We start from the raw sequence: 17,289 nt of genomic DNA on the forward strand, positions 1-17,289 counted from the left end.
GCAACCCATGGAATGGAAGAAAATATAAGCAAATGATTTATCTATTAGGGGCTTAATATCCAGAATATACAAGGAACTTCAACAACTCAACAACAACAACAACAACAACAACAACAAAAACAGACAATCCTTCAAAGAAATATTCAAGTAAACTACAATGAGATATCCCCTCACACTTAGTAAGATGACCACTATGAAATGAGTAGAAAATGACAAGTATTGACCGGTATGTGGAGAAATTAGAACTCTTGTACACTGTTAGTGGAAATCTAAAATAATGCAGTCATTATGGTAAACAGTATGGAATTTCCTCAAAAAAATTAAGAAAAGAATTACCATATGATCAAGCTATCTCACTTCTCGAATATCCAAAAAAACTCAAATCAGGATTTCAAAAAGATAGAGGCACACTCATGTTCAGCATAGCATTATCCACAATAGTCAAGAGGTGGAAGCAACACAAATGTCCACTAACAGATAAATGGATAAAGAAAATGTGGTATGTACATACAAAGGAATTACTCAGCCTTAAGAACGAAGGAAATGCTGTCACATACTACAACATGGATGACCTCAAAGACATGATACTAAGTGAAAAATGTCAGTCACAAAAGGACAAAAACTGTATGATTTCATTCATATAAAGAATCTCAAGTAACCAAAGTCATAGGAAGAAAGTAAAAAGTTGGTTGCCAAGGACTGAATGTAAGAGAGAGGGGGAATTTGTGTTTAATGAATATAGAGTTTCAGTTTTACAAGACAAAAAAGTTCTAGAGATATGTTTTACAACAATGTAAATATACTTAACACTACTGTACTGTATACTCAAAAATGGGTAAATGTGTGAATGTAATGCTGTATGTGTTTTTTTACAACAAAAAAATAGTCATAAAAACATTAAGGGCCAAAAAGAAAAAAGATAGAAAAAGTAAAAAGGAAAAAAAATATTAAGGGCCAAAATGCCTATAATGACTACACTGCAGAGGGAGCAGGGTGGCCCACTTAGGCCAAAAGATGGAAAAACGTACTAACTCAGCAAGAATCAAGCTAAGACTACAGCTTCCAGGGTGGACTCCCACCCACCCAGAGAGCCTCCAGCATTAGCTATGGACCTACGTAAGAGACAAGATCAATCATCTCTGCAGTCAGACACCACATGGCTCAAAGGGCCACCTTTCTCTCCCTTAAACCAGGATGACTGCAGAATATTTTACTCACATGCTATCCCAAAGAATTTGGAAAACCGAGTAACCTCTATTTAGAAAACTATGTACCAACATTTTAAGTTGACATTTAAAATTTTTTTATCACTAGCTTAAAAACAGTTACAAAGTATGAAATTTCTGGCATGTTATAAATATTGCCATTACCAAAGAAAACTGTTAAATTGGTTTTTAAAATCCATCCAGTGAGGCTAAATACCAGAGCAGTTTTATAACAATAATTATCCAATTTTTAAAACATGAAAAAAAAAACTGTTCTTTAACAATCAGAAAGTTATGGAACTTTGGTTGTTTTTGTTTGTTTGTTTGTGTTGAGACAGGATTTTGCTCTGTTGCCCAGGCTGGAATGCAGTGGCACGATCACATCTCACTGCAGCCTTGACCCCAAGGCCCAGGCAATCGTCCTATCTCAGCCTCCCAAGTAGCTGGTACCACAGGCATGCATGCACCATCACATCTGGCTAAATTTTTTTATTTTTGTAGAGATGGTGTCTCCCTATGCTGCCCAGGCTGGTCCTAAAATCCTGGGCTCAAGTGATCCTCCTGCCTCAGCCTCTCAAAGTGCTAAGACAATCAGAAAATTTACATCCTTCCTTTCTCTCCTCAAATTTGTATTTCTATCCCACTTCTTCCTTAACAGAAATGCATATATAACAGCAAGGAAAGATTTGGAGCCCTATCACAAGGTTATGACACTAATATTTTCAAAGTGTCCCTCTGTTTAGTGTGTGGAGGTTTTTAAAGGCTTTGCTTTTTTAAAGGGTGAATGGAAGATGGGAAAGGAGAAAAGAGACGGCATTCACTTACACCGCAGGCACATTATCAAGGAGAATCGTTTTAGTAAAAAGTGCATATGGGAGTTGGGAATCTGGACATTCATTCTCTTAAAACCACTGTACATCTCCTACTCTTCATATACCTGCAGGGGAACAACCCCAGTTGTTACATGACAAGCCCCTCTCCTCCATAAACATAGATGGCTTCTTGGAGGGAACACAGAAAAACGGCAGAAAGATAAACATCTGAGCATCTTTATCCAAAAGGCTGAGCACTGCCTAAATAAACTGGTTAAATTATTTGGTCTGAATCAAATTTAGTTTCACTTGTCTCCCACCACTACGTGTGAAAGATAAAATCAGGTTTAAACAAAATAAGGAAAACACTTTCTTGGCATGTCTTGTATAATGTGAGTGGATTTGCTCTCTTGCAGTGTGTATCTAAATTCAACTCTAGCATATGCTTTCCAAACTCAGTGACTGTCTTTCTCCATCCACGCTATCCAACCACTCCAGGATCTCAGACCTTAGACTGAGGAAGGTCATCTGACCTTAGTCTTACATTCAAAATAGGCCTAAAATTTAGCCTTTTTCATTATCTGCAAATAAAGTTACACATACAATCAAAAACGTACAGTGACATGATACTCTGGAGAAGACAGTCATTTTGAAACATTTGTCCCATCACCAAACCATGCCCCCAACATGGATTATGAATTTATATTTTTTAGAAATCTTTTAATTATCATGTAAATAGAACAATTATACCACATCATTTTTTGTTAATAGAGCTAATTTTAAGGGTAATCATGTAAAATATACTTAATGGTTTTAAAATCCTGTTTTGGCATTTCTTCATTATTTAATATGCTGTAAACTTTAAAAAAAATATGACCAATCTCAACCTCTGAGAGGTCCTATCTATACCCACTGCCCTTACTTCTTCAATTTCAGTTTTTTTTTCTTTAATTCTATTCACTCTAAGGTTTCATTATCTTCCAAAGGCCACTAATATACTTTTTTATATCACATATAACCTGTCTGAAATGATATCTTGTTCACTCCTGATTTCATGCCATGGCCTATCTGAATCTCCTTTTCAAACGCTGCCCATATTTCAGCTAATAAAACATGCCTTGCATTCTCTAATGATGATGGGTTTTAGTGCCATTACAATCCTATCTTGCTGTCTCATCTTAGAAAAGAACCTTACTGCCATTGGTCTTAATTACTTTATAATATTAATAGTAACAGTGCTGGTGATGATAGCTAATCCCCACTGAGCACTTACTAGGTTCCAAGTACTATTTTTTAAGAGTCTTTGGTGGCTCATGCCTATAATCCCAGCACTTTGGGAAGCCAAGGCGGGTGGACCACCTGAGGTTAGGAGTTTTAGACCAGCTGGCCAATATGGTGAAACCCCGTCTCTACAAAAATACAAAAATTAGCTGGGCATGGTGCTGTGTACCTGCAGCCTCAGCTACTCAGGAGGCTGAGGCAAGAGAATTTCTTGAACCTAGAAGATGGAGGTTGCAGTGAGCCAAGTTCATTTCACTGCACACCAGCCTGGGTGACAGAGCAAGACTCTATCTCCAAAAAAACAAAAACAGTCTTATATACATTATTTAATCCTCAGTGAGGTTAGTATTACTGCTTTATTGTTGATAAAATGAGAGGACTGGATTATACGGCTTCTAAAGTTCATGACAACCTTAAATGTTTTCATTTTGTTTTCTTGCTGGTCTTTCTTTTATATAAGTCCCCATAATACATAGAATCTGAACCACATATTTTAGCACTTATTTTTATACTGATAAGTATATTTCTTAATAGCTTCACGTGGGTATGCCTTATCTCCAAAACAAGAATAAGAGCTTCCTAAGGGCAAGACCTTAGACAATTCTCCTATATTTTCAATACTGGTAAATACACAGAGCACATAAGTGGTACTCAATACTTCCATCATTTGCGTTTGTCTTCTTTAGTTCTCTAATTACTTTTTTGGGGTGGGGAGGTACCCAAATAAGATAAGGTTAAGTCAGTGACTGCTAGAATTATAGTCCCTAAAGATGCCACACTATAGCTCATTTATAAGGATCCTAAGAGACACTGAAGGGCCTAAAGGTGTCCACCTGGTGGTTGGATGGCAAATAGATTGTGAACTACATATGTTTTGTTGTGTTTTCAAAATATTTCCTTTGGTTTGCTTTACAGGGACTGGAGCACCTTACCTACCCAACACCAAATTAGATACTGATCATGTTAAGATATTTGTCAACTTGTTAATCACAGAACGAGGAATCCAATGCCAGAAGTATAACTGGAGTATCTGACTGCACTTTTTTCTTCTAAAAAAGAATTGTCCAGTGGAATTTTCAGTGATGATGTAGCTATTGAGTACTTGAAATGTGACTAGGGAGAATGAGGAACCCAATTTTAAATTGCATTTAATTTTAATTTAAACAGCACAAGGGATAGTGTACTGAGCAGTACAGTTCTAAAAGATGTAACTCACCTGTGGTTTGCTAAGGCTGAAGCCTTTTCCAGCACCTTTTATTTATGCTATAATTATTTTCTTTGAAGCTTTCAACATTTACTTCCCAGTCACGTATATTAAGTGTTGATAAATGAACTCTTGCCATATCCTTTTTCCATGCATGACTAGCTAAGTTTAGAAACTTCAAGTATTTTAGAAATGTAAGAGAATAGTGATTATTTTTGGGAGGTTATATAAAATTGATTTTCTAACATAATTGAGAAAATTATGGAATAAAGCAATAAATTAATTTTATATTTATTCCCACCTTTTGCAACATATATAAAATAAGAGCAAAGAATGAATTATATTATTTGAAAATAAGAAGTTTGTTTTAAGATTGATGTTTACTTGAACTAATGCTACTAACAAGAGGTGAGAGGGAGAGGTGAGAGGAAGTCACAATATATGTCTCTGAATCAAATAAAGCAAAGCAATGATTCCCAAGATGTTAATTTATCAATTATTAGTCAGACTTGTCAATAATCAAAGATCTTAACTAGCAATCATTGACAACACTGATCCATTCCAATACTAAATAGAAAATACTAGTCAATCCTCGAGAGAGTTGGTTTTCCTCCCTCTAAGAACGTGCATTCAATACTGTTTTAGTTCTTCAAGGAAAAAAAAATTCATATTCTTGTCCATTCACACAAACCTCTCAGTGAGCATTACTGTTTCGGGAGGAGGGGGCAGGAGGCAGGGGGCCCAGGATGTTGACAGAACAGATAGGATGTCAGGTGAAGATAGAATGCTATGCCCTCTCTAACCAGCTGAAGACTCGGCATGATTGTTTTCTTACAAATAATACCTGTGGGTGTTGAAACTGTTCAGGGAATCTATCAAACACACACTTTCACTTTGCTGCAGTAACTCTATAAAATTTATTCTCATTTCAAAAGAGTCATAGGCAATAATACCTGTAGGTGGTTGAGTAATTTAAAGAACATTTGTCAGGTCTACTTTCAAGTACTTTGCCTGGACAATTCTATCCTTATTTCCAGTTTTTAAAATGCAAAATTTCTAATCAATATGATTAGAAATTTCAACATAGGATATCTTCATCTAATTAAAGAAGGATATCTTCATCTAACTAAAGAATTATCTTAAATATAAATGAAGATAATATAACATTACAATGTCTGAGAATAAATTTTTGGCCAGAAAATGAAAATAAATTTATGTTATAATCATTTCCAATTTTTACAATTATATGTCATTCACACATAGATATAGAAACCAAATATGCAACAGTATATTAGAAAAAATGCATTAATAGTATATTAATGCCAAATTATTCACCTCGGGAAACTTAAAGGCCTTGCTCTATAATTAAAACAATGGTCCATATTCTGTGAAGGAAGAGTTAAGTAAAAAAAAAAAAAACCACAACTTTCCTTGTTAAATCAATCTATATCCATATTAAGTTTACCTTATCTGTATTATCATTAAAACACTTAGATTCAGATTTTTATAAAATTTTCTATTCAGTCACAAGTACAGAGGATGTTTAATTTTAAAATAGTTCCATATTAGTTCATTCAAAAAGTATTATAAAACAATTTAAATAATTTTTAATTAATCAAGAAAAGTAAGGTGATAACTAATATTTTTAATATGTTGGTAAAGATGGAGACATAGTCCTAGATAATCCCAATGGAATTCACTTTTCATCAAAATGTTCAGAATTGCATAAGCAGAAAAATCTATTTTTCTTTCATTAGGTGCAGTTTTGAAGTAAAAAATACTTATTTTTAAATACCATTTAAGAGGTAAGTTGGCCCTTATTCTTTGAGGGAGGTTTAACATTAATAAAGATAATTTTTCTAATTGAAAGACACTCAACTGAGATGTCAATAAAGCTTTCTGTTTTTATAGAACTGAATTACCATGTAAAAAAGAAAAACTTCTGTTTTTTTCCAAAGTGAGTTATTTAATAAATAGTTTTCATGATAAAAAGTTCAATTTTGAGCTAGACATACATATTTGACACTTGGTAGTATAATTCTAAGAGAATTAGAGAAAAATACACATTGGAAAATTTTCTCCTGACCTAAACAGCTTTATGACAAGTCAAATGAAATGCTCCATGAAGATAAATGTGTCATGGATAAATGATGGAAAATAAGCAGTATTTCAATATCACTTCTTGTTTTATTTCACTGTTGCTTTCCCCCCCTCTGTAATAATTACCTATGCACAAACTCTAGATGGCAATATTGCACTTACTGTACTTTTGAGAAAATTGTCACAGTCGATCCCCACATATCCTCTTTATCAACATTTTATGTGCCATGGATCTATAGCCTCTTATTATAAATGTAATGAAGCAGAAGTTATTGAAGCATTTTATTGATTGCTCAGATCACAAGTTTACTGCCATACTGAATTGGCACCTTACTCACTGAAGCAAACTGCTGACACCTTTTTTAAAAAGTGACAACTACATCTATTTCATGACCAGAAATCCATTTTCATCTCTATCAAGACAAGAATGCAATTTTCACTTCATTTAACTGATGTTAGGCCTGCTCAAAGCATGACACTTAGAAAGAGACACAAGTTTAAAGTTCTTAAAATACTTCAAGTAACTAAAATGCAGCTTAGTTTCAAGGAAAAAAAAAATTAACAATCACTCAAATCTACAAACAACCTAATATTCTAAAAAATTACTTATCAGAACCTTCACAAGTAGTTTTGATCTTGAAATGACTGTCACACTATTTTCATGTTTTTAATAGTATATTATGTTTACATATTATAAATTTCTTTTAAGGTTTCAAAGGATATTAAGAAGTTTGCTAAAAATTAAAATATTTTAAATGTTGTCCCAGAAAGGCTAAGTCAAGGAAACAGCTCAATTTTTAAAGTATATACAAAAAATGAAATAGTTATTCCTTCAATAATGTAGAACCAATAAATTATTTTAATTGACATAGGACCTGAAAAGACAAACTTTAAGCACTTCCTTTTTGAAAAATTAAAATACTAAGATTCCTTTTAAAATACTTTATGTAATAAACAAATTTTGTCAGTACTAAATATAATTCAAGCACATTTTGAGCTGAATCAATTCTGGACAGAATAATATTATATTGTTGTTTGATACCTAATTACCAAACTTATTGAAAGTGTGGATAAAGTGAGCCAACGTTAACTTATATAATTTTTTAAACAAAATCTGAGTGCTTTGGTAGAGCTTAGTTTTAGCACGTTAACAAAACACATTTCAATTTTAAATTGCAAAAACAATATATACTGAAGTTAGTTATTTTCTCATCAAATAATATGCCCACAAAATAAATCTTAATATTGTTCCAATTTAAAAAGTAAAATCTAATTTTTGAAATAGAAATTCAGTAACTGAGATTGCTAAACATAATACACCAAATATAGAACTTTTATATACAGCATATAACAGCATCCAAAAAGTCACCTTGCTTAAATTAATAAACAAAAGAGACCACATATATGCAAAAAATTTAAATCACTCAGGCCAAAAATTATACAGTCTGCAATATTGTTCCAATTTAAAAAGTAAAACCTAATTTTGAAATAGAAACTCAGTACCTGAGATTGCTAAACATAATACACCAAATACAGAACTTTTCAAACAACATATAACAGCATCCAAAAAGTTAGTTGCTTAAATTAATAAACAAAAGAGACCATGTACATGCAAAAAACTTAGATCACTCAGACCAAAAATTATATAGTCCTCAACAAACTTTATTAAGTAATGATTTATTACAAATAGCCCAAATACACATTTCCAAATTAAAATTACAGAAGTAAAACATTTTCCTGCAGCTTTACACATAAATAGAAATTGCAGTGTTTTTCAGTACACTGCCAAAGTTTAGAAAATACTCCAAGAATTTAAGAAATATTAGAGAATACTTTATTTTACTTTCAGTAATCTAAAAACTAGAATTTAATCTCAAATTTAGTCATTTTCTTCCAAAGTGCTAAAAACTAGGAGTAGAATTTAAAATTCCTTAAAATTTCTTAAATCGACAGACGTATTTTTTTCATGTCTTAACGAATTCAGGGACTATGACTCTTCCTAATTCAGATGGTGCTTATCTTGATATTATAGTTAGATGCTCATTTCCTTTTTTTGTCTCTGAATTTCAAAAATAACTATGCAATTTAGAACAACGGTTAGGCCATAATATGAACAGCTTTAAATGATTAAAACTGAAAGCTTATGATGCTTTCAAAAATTTCATTAAAAAAAAAAAAAAGAATGCTATGCATTCTTATGCAAAAGTCTCCAGGAATTTTGTTGGTTGGGGGGAAAATTCAAAGGAGTATCTAACTTAGGAAGACATTTTCAGAAATGAGTGTTTCCCAAAAAATCATGTCTGTACTTAACACTGCCCATCAGCCATTCTGAATCATTATTTGTATAGCTGCCTGGCACAGTTCCATGCACGTTTATGCAACTTTATAGTGTTTCTGAACAGACTGCCATATTTTGTTTACTGACAGCAACTAAAAGCTCTACGTAGGATCATAAATAAAGAAGATCATGTTTAAAAATCACTAATATCATTTTAAAAGGTAATGCAGCCTTGTGTTTTGGCCTCTGCTTAGCTCTGTTAGGCCTATGAATGACAGCTTCCCTGCTTGAAGCACACAGAAAGCACAGCCTTCCTCATTCACTGACAGGACTGTGGCCTTTTCACACGTTCCTTCCACAGCAGTGTTTGTCCCCAAACACTAGAACTCGACACAATGGCATTCCTACTTCAACACCCCCACCAACAGCACCACTACATAACAAGAATGCTAATGAGATGGAACAGGCCCTGTCACTGAAAGTGTTAACTACATTTCATAGGAATGCATTTATGCAATTGCAAAGATTACCAATTAAATAGATTCTGCTTAGCTCCAAGCAATTTCTAAGATGTTTCCACTTTTAAGGAAATAAATGTGATAAATGTAAGACTAAGTGACTTTATGCTGTTCTAAATATAATATCTCATTTTAATACACACGAATCAGTACATATTTAAGACCACCCTAATGTAGTGTGCTTAATTCAGTTGCATGCTATAATAGCCAAGCTGAAGTTAAAAATTGAAAAATGAATAAGTTCGTAAACATAAAACCAGTAGCCCTGACTTTTCTTTTAAAGCTATATTATCGCAATTTATTTAAAAGAAATTTCCTTTGGGAATGCCAAAATTTAAAGCCTGTATTTCGAAAGACAGCAAGAAAATATTGTTGTTTTTATATGTGATATAAAAAATGGAATAAATGGAGATAATATCAAGAACTAATCTAATCATATAATTTATAAACTTTAATTTGTTAAGGAAATAGGAAATCATCTACCTCCATTTCACCTATCTAAAGATTCTTTAACACAGCCTTATAAAAAACTAAATAGAAAAGACTATTCCAAGGTCAAATGAAATAAGTGCAGTTCAAACAAAGTTCATTAATGCTTAAGGGGGATATTTGTTAAGAAATCTCACTCACAAATAAAGATATTGTCAGGCTTAACATCTAATCAGTGATGGTCTGATAGGGGTATCACTAGAGTGACTTTTCTAAAATTCAATAATTTAAATTAAATCTTGGTTAAACATGACAAACGAAGAACACCTCAAGCATACATAAAATAGAGCACATCTAAAGAAACAGAAATTTACATGGAAATGCATAATGAGCAAATTTCTATTTATTTTTCTTCATTTTTGTATTTTAAAATAAAACAAGTATTATATTAAAACTTGAATGTAAAGCTTTGAATTATTACAACTTATGGAAGAAAAAAGCTTTAGTAGAAATGGCAAAGAGTGTGGGTTTCAAAATAGTCTTAAATTTCACATAATGTTGAAATCTTTAGAGTGGCCAAACAGACAATTATTGAGACACTAAAATGTTAAATTTTGTTCATAATTTAATATTTAATAAAATAAATTTTTCATCAATTTTGAGTCATAAAGAAATTTTTATCCTGAAAGCATTTTTGTCTTACAATACAACAGAGCTCTTTTAAATCTAGTATAGCGATTTATATTTATTTAAAGTTTACATGTTTAAGACAGCAGAAGAAAAAAATGGCATTACTTTCTGGGATGTTTCTTATTTCTAACACCCAAACTTAGAAAATGTTTAGGTTTGTTTTCATATTTGATTTAAACAGTGCTTTTCTTGAATTGGAGAATTGTCTTATTATTTCTTCTAACATTAAATAATTTTAAATTTCAATAAGTGGAATCAAACCACATAATTCCAAATAAATTATTGTAATGCAATTCATCATGATCATCTTACAATATCATGATATCTTAAAACGTAAATAATAGTTTAACCAAAATAATTTAACCTAAATGCAATAAAATATTTTATACTAGGTTTTTATATATAGTGGCTTAATAAAGAACATTAGTTTGGATTTTTATTTCTTTCACTGTATTATTATGAATAGACTTATTGTTAATCCTGTTTCTGGATCTGCTGAAATTAACAAGGCAAACCAAACACATTTTGGAAACAAAAGTTTCATCAGAAGACGTTTTTTGCTGGGTGTGGATACCTTAGTACAACACTTTCTTTCAGTCACACAAGTTGTTCTTTTCCAAACGAGACAGCAGGAGGTGCTGTGTGAACACTAAGACTGACTTCCCATTCCCACCTCCCCTTCCTCCCTGCAAGCAGAGAATAATAGCATGATGCTTTCACAATATTCATTTTTCAGCAGTCTGCGGTCTCAGATAATGAGCCCAATTCTAAACTGGAACCTCCCAGTTCAAAATGTAAACCTAGTCCTTATTTAACTTGGTAAAAATATGTGTTTCAATTCTTAAAACCAAGTACAAAAAGGATTTCTTTAAATGTGCCAATTCCATTTTTATGTTATAAATGACATCAATTATTCTGCTTTACAATGTGAATTCTACTTTAAGATAAATCAAAAGTCCTAATACATGGTTATAAAAATATCAGCCTTTACACACACACATACAAATATGAAATGAATACACAGAAATTAAAGGACAAAATCCAATTTAACCTGACTCAAATAAACTATGTTTCTATACTTATGGCTCCTGAAACAGACAAGTTAAATAAGGTTAAATTAAGTTACTTTTGACATGAAGTTGATTCATGATTTCATTTCTCAGAATGTGATTTGTTTATTCTAGTCCCCATAAATCTGATTTTATACTGGAAAAAAGATAGAAGGCTAAATATTTAAACCTTCAAATGACTTAGGAGCTATTTATTTTCATATTTAAAGTAATCATCTATAGAATTTCCACTAAAAAGTTGACTTCACTTTGCCCAGTATGTGCTGCAAGAAAAGATGAGACATATGACATCTTATACCAAAAGACAGATACAATTAGCTCCATTATTGTTCGCTTTGAGATTACAGAAGCAGTATTTTTGGCTCCCTAATGGGCACTGAGCTCACAAAATACATGTCATAGTTCTTTTATGACACAATGCCAATCAATGCCTCTATACAACCAAGTACATTTTTAAAACATATAATAAAGCAATTTTTTAAAAGGGATGACTCACCTGTTTATAATATTTTTTTGCAGACTTTAATCGTTGGTACAGGGCCAAAAGAACTCCTTGGATGTACATCTTAGCTCCTGAGGGGCTGAAACCCTCTCCCTTAGAGACCCAAAGTGGTCCCCGCAAAGGTGTGATGGAATTTTGCAGGCATTTTTCAAGCAGAGGAACTATTCGACAAAAGAAGGGAAAAAAATTCTTTTGACCCAACTGTAATACACTGCCTGGAACACAGTCCCAATACCAGAGCTAACTCTTAACATCTATTATTTATATCTGACCTGGGTTAAGTCTTAGAGAGGCAATTCCTGCATTACTAGTGGCCACCATGAAGGATGTATTTATATTGAGACACCCCCCATGCAAGACTCATAAGCTTTGTGAGCACACCTGAATAGTTCTGAAGTGTGCCTAACTAGCTGCACAGAGTGTCATGGTGTGCACTGATTGCCTTATCTTCTCATTTATCACAGATGAGTTGGAACCAACCTTGCTGAAATCTACTTGCATTGTCCTGATAAAATTGTAAGCTCCATGTTGTTTCTGTATATAGCTTCTTGTAGCGGAGTCTATATACCTCAAACATCACATCTGGAAATTATTCATAAAATATAATCCACACTTTTATAAGTCAACCTATTTGAGGATTTTCGTTGCATTTCTTAAGTAACTCATAAAACAAGGATGGCAGGACTGTTTAAAAACAGGGGTGAGAATCTTAAGCGACCATTTTATCATGCCTTTCTTTTTTCAGTTTCTGGAATATAAACCAGTGAAGGATTTAGAAATGCTATTCCAGCATGCGTTTTATAAACATATAAAAGATATTTACTTATGAATCTGTACTGCCACATCCATAAGGAGTTGACAAACATGTTTATATACTTTTTCACACTATTAGCTTATAAAGTCTTTCTAGTCTAAAATAGTCCAATAATAACATGGCAGCTAGCTAACATTTTTCAAGATTTAGTTTTCCTCTGAAAAGACAGAAATCAAGAAATAAAAATGGCACACTTGGGAATCCAGAAAAACGAAATGATATTTTTCTTTACTTGGTCATTATTTAAGTATACACATGTGAAACAAACTTAAACATACAAAATAACTACATGTCTTGGCTACCTTATTCTGATACATATTTCTGCTAGAAAAAGGAATTAAATAGATCACCAGCAAAGAAAATAGGTCATGCCATTAGTTATGTTATATGTTGCATATTTTATGCAGAGAGGCCTAGCATAGCAATCTGAAAATTGAATTACAATTAGGTTCAGCTGAGCTGCTGAGAGGCTGAGTTATGCAAATGGCCTTTACTACTGGTATTCTGCTACATTTTGCTCTTAGTAAAAAAGTTTATGACACTAAGTTCCACAACTCTCTACCAAAGCATAATTTGAAGTCTGTCTAATATATTCAACACTAAGGAAAGTGTTGAATACAAGGTTCAAGATTTTTCTACTAATATAGTATAAATAAAGTTAAGAGGAAATTATGAGCCAATGACAATTGAAACACCTTCTTAGATGTGTGCATAAAATTCACTCATTTAGTTTGAGAAACTAATTCCTGAAATTCAGCTATCAACCTCATTTTTTATTCTCTTAGAGTAATTGCTCTTCTCTATAAGTCTTATAATAAACACCTCAATCTTTAAAAAAAAGATCACATATAAAGAAATAAAATTTAAAAGAGAAATAAGCTTATATCAGAATTATAACTCTTCAACCTTTAAAATGTACAATATAAATCAATCTTGATTAATTTTTTTCAAAGGAAACCTAGCTTAAGAATCATCAGTGCTTTTAGTTTATTGCTACACATTCATATATTACTATGTGTTAGATTTTAATTTACACACCTTTAGTTGATATACTCATTGAACCTGATATACTTCTGGAACATTGAAAGGCACTACATAAATAGGTATTAAATTGAAATAAAGTTTAATAAATCCAGCAGTAGGTGATAAACTTGAATGATTTACACCCTAGAGTTAATCTTGAATTTAAATATGAGAAAATGTTATCAGGTTCTCTATCTATGCTTGTCACGAAATAACTTTCAGATTCTTTATGTCAGCCCAAGGGATTCCAAAAAAGCACTTACTAGATCTTCTAACAACAAAAATTCTACGTTTTTCATAGTTTATACTCTCCATAAGAATTTTAGAAAAAAAATACAACCTAGAAAAATAATTAAAATTATACCATAGCATAAGCAGTGTCAGAATTGATACTGGATGGAAAACAGCTCCCATGTTCCACATGATTTATATAATTAGGAATACTATGGAAACCAGAAACGGCAAAGCAAAGAAAGCAGTATTCACAAGCAGGTTTTATAAGGGACTTCAGAATCTGCTCTGAACTTGTTGAATAATCTGTTCAGTATTCCAGAATCTCCCTGCAGGAAGCAGGGTCCTCATTATAACCACGAGAGCACTAATAAAGGTTAGCCTCTGAACTAGGGATTAGAAGGCTCTTTCTTTTTGGAAGCTGCAAACTAGTAACTTTGATGATCTTCTTGAAAAGGAAGACAAAGCACACTCCAAGAACAAACAATGTTTCTACTAACTAGGAAGGTACAGAAAACATAAGAAAATGATACGCCTAAATACTTGAAAAGGACATATAAATCAGCCTATGTTATACTGGAAAAAATGTATTTACTAAGCAATTAGAATTAAAGAACTGTCCATTTAAAAAGGAATCTTGGCCTAAAATGTAGTTTAAAATATTATTGAATACTTGATTTTTTTAAAAAAAAGAAGTCATTTGACTTTTCAACCTCAACTGTAGATTTTAACATGGATGTGAATTATTTATGTAAGTGTTTCAGTGGATATTCCTACTATTCTACATCAAATCATAGCTCATAAGTGCTCTTAACCAATGGCTAATTCTTCACTTTTATGTAGAGTTATCTTTTTCCCTTATTTTTGTGTCCTTCCAATCATGCACTTCGCTGTCTTCACACTACTACGTAGAAATACTGCCTCACTCAAGAAGGTCATCCTATGGTCTTTTAATATTTGTGTACATAAATATACATACACATTTCTTCTCATGTGAAAGCCCTTTACTACAGATGTTCTACCTAATTTCTCCTGTTTGCATGATTGTGGTAAGAACTTTTCTATATTTTCATTAAGCTAGCCCTCAACATTTCATATTAAATAGTTTGGAAGTTAATCATCCCTTAAATTTAGCAATTATGCATACATCAGTCAAATGGAATCATTTCATTAGTGTCATTTCCACCCCTGGAAAGGTGAAAAGCTATGCAGATGATTACTTTTTATTTCTTTTGTTTCATCTCAAGTTATGACTACAGGGCAAAATGAAAATTAATCCAATCATTTCGATGAGTGGACAGTATTCTGGGTAAGTTTTGAGACCATCACTACAACTATCCACAATCAGTTAGAAACTGTAACTTTCTATAATCTAAAAAAATTTGATCCAAATTTGATTAAAAAAATACCATAATTACAAAGCACAATTAGGATGTGAAATTGTTTTTATTTTAATTTTCCTTATGATTATGAAGAGCAAGGAAGAAAATCAATATAAAAAGAAAGAAGATTTGGGAAGGAAGCATCAGACAGGACAAGGCCAGAGATGGGTATTTTTTAAAAGTCATTGGAAAACCCTTATGTACTTTATCCTACACCTTGTCATAAATCATGCTTTTATAGGAAAAGGCACATAATAAAATTTAAATTACAGCAATAATATTAGATTAAGGCCAAAATAACTCTTTTAAATAAAAAAGGTAATTTCTTCTAAGAACCTTAAAAATGAGTTCAAATGCTAAATAAGAAAATAAACTGTTCAGCCTTGAATAAGATCTTATATTAAAACTATTTCATCACTGATAAGAAGCTTGAACTGGTCAGGCATGGTGGCTCACACCTCTAATCCCAGCACTTTGGAAAGCCGAGGCGGGCGAATCACCTGAGATCGGGAGTTTGAGACTAGCCTGACCAACATGGAGAAACCCTATCTCTACTAAAAATATAAAATTAGCGGGCATGGTAGCACATGCCTGTAATCCCAGCTACTCGGGAGGCTGAGGCAGGAGAATCGCTTGAACCCGGGAGGTGGAGGTTGCGGTGAGCCAAGATTGTACCATCGCACTCCAGCATAGGCAACAAGAGCAAAACTCCATCTCAAAAAAAAAATATATATATATATAGAAGCATGAAAAAAGTGTATCCATCAAAAAAATGTACTGTTTCCATCATGGAAATGTACTGTTTCATGATGGAAAAAGTACATGACAAGGAACCAAAAATCTCTCCAAAGAGAAACCACAAAACTAATCAAATTTGTCTATCAAATTTAGATTGGAATATTCTGTCATGATCTGTACCTAGGGAATATATACCCCTCTCCAAAAGCAACATCCTGCATTGAAAGTACCACTTTGCATACTGCATTTCAATCTAATGTTGAAAGCTAAAAAGATCAGGATTTTTTATTAATAACATTTCAAGAAGCACAGGGAATAATCAAAGGCTTTAATAACTTGCTTACAATAAAAAATTAAAAGTCATGCAAATTAAATGCCCATAACCATAATTTACATATTGTAATTTTCACATTTTAGTCAGAGCACATGAGACTATGAAAGAAAAGCATAGTGCCAGGGGCATAGTTACCTATAAAGAAATTTCTATATACTCTTTGGCAGCAAGCTGCAGATCTCAGCGTCTAAAATATTTGGCTATTGCTAACAATATATCATTTATAAATACACCAAGATATTTGGAAATTTCCCACTAATTCAATTTGCATTTGTTTTGTTTTGGTTTTTTGGTTGTTGTTTTTATTGAAGTTGATTTAAAAAGTCTTCTTTGATCAAAACAAAGTTCTTAAAAGATACTAAGATGTGACTGCTTTCCAGTCCAGGAAGTATGCCTGCAGGGAGTTTGAGCTAGTGCCAAGGTATGTGTGTATTTTAATGCTCCTTATGCAGCTTTAGGCAATAGTGGGAAAGCTCCTGGTCCCACAGCAACCACCAGACACCATTCAAAAGCATGGTCTGCAGGGAAGATTGAATGATGGAGAACATACTGTTTCCTGTGTTGCTTGATGTATATCAGTGTATTTTTATCCAAACAAAACTAAACTAACAGCTGCTGTGTACTTTTGTTTACATGCTATATGTCAAATCTTATTGTCCCTAAGGTACTTATGAGAAA

Source organism: Cebus imitator, unplaced genomic scaffold (genome assembly GCF_001604975.1).
Source record: "Cebus imitator isolate Cc_AM_T3 unplaced genomic scaffold, Cebus_imitator-1.0 Scaffold195, whole genome shotgun sequence".
NCBI classification, from domain to species: Eukaryota; Metazoa; Chordata; class Mammalia; order Primates; family Cebidae; genus Cebus; species Cebus imitator.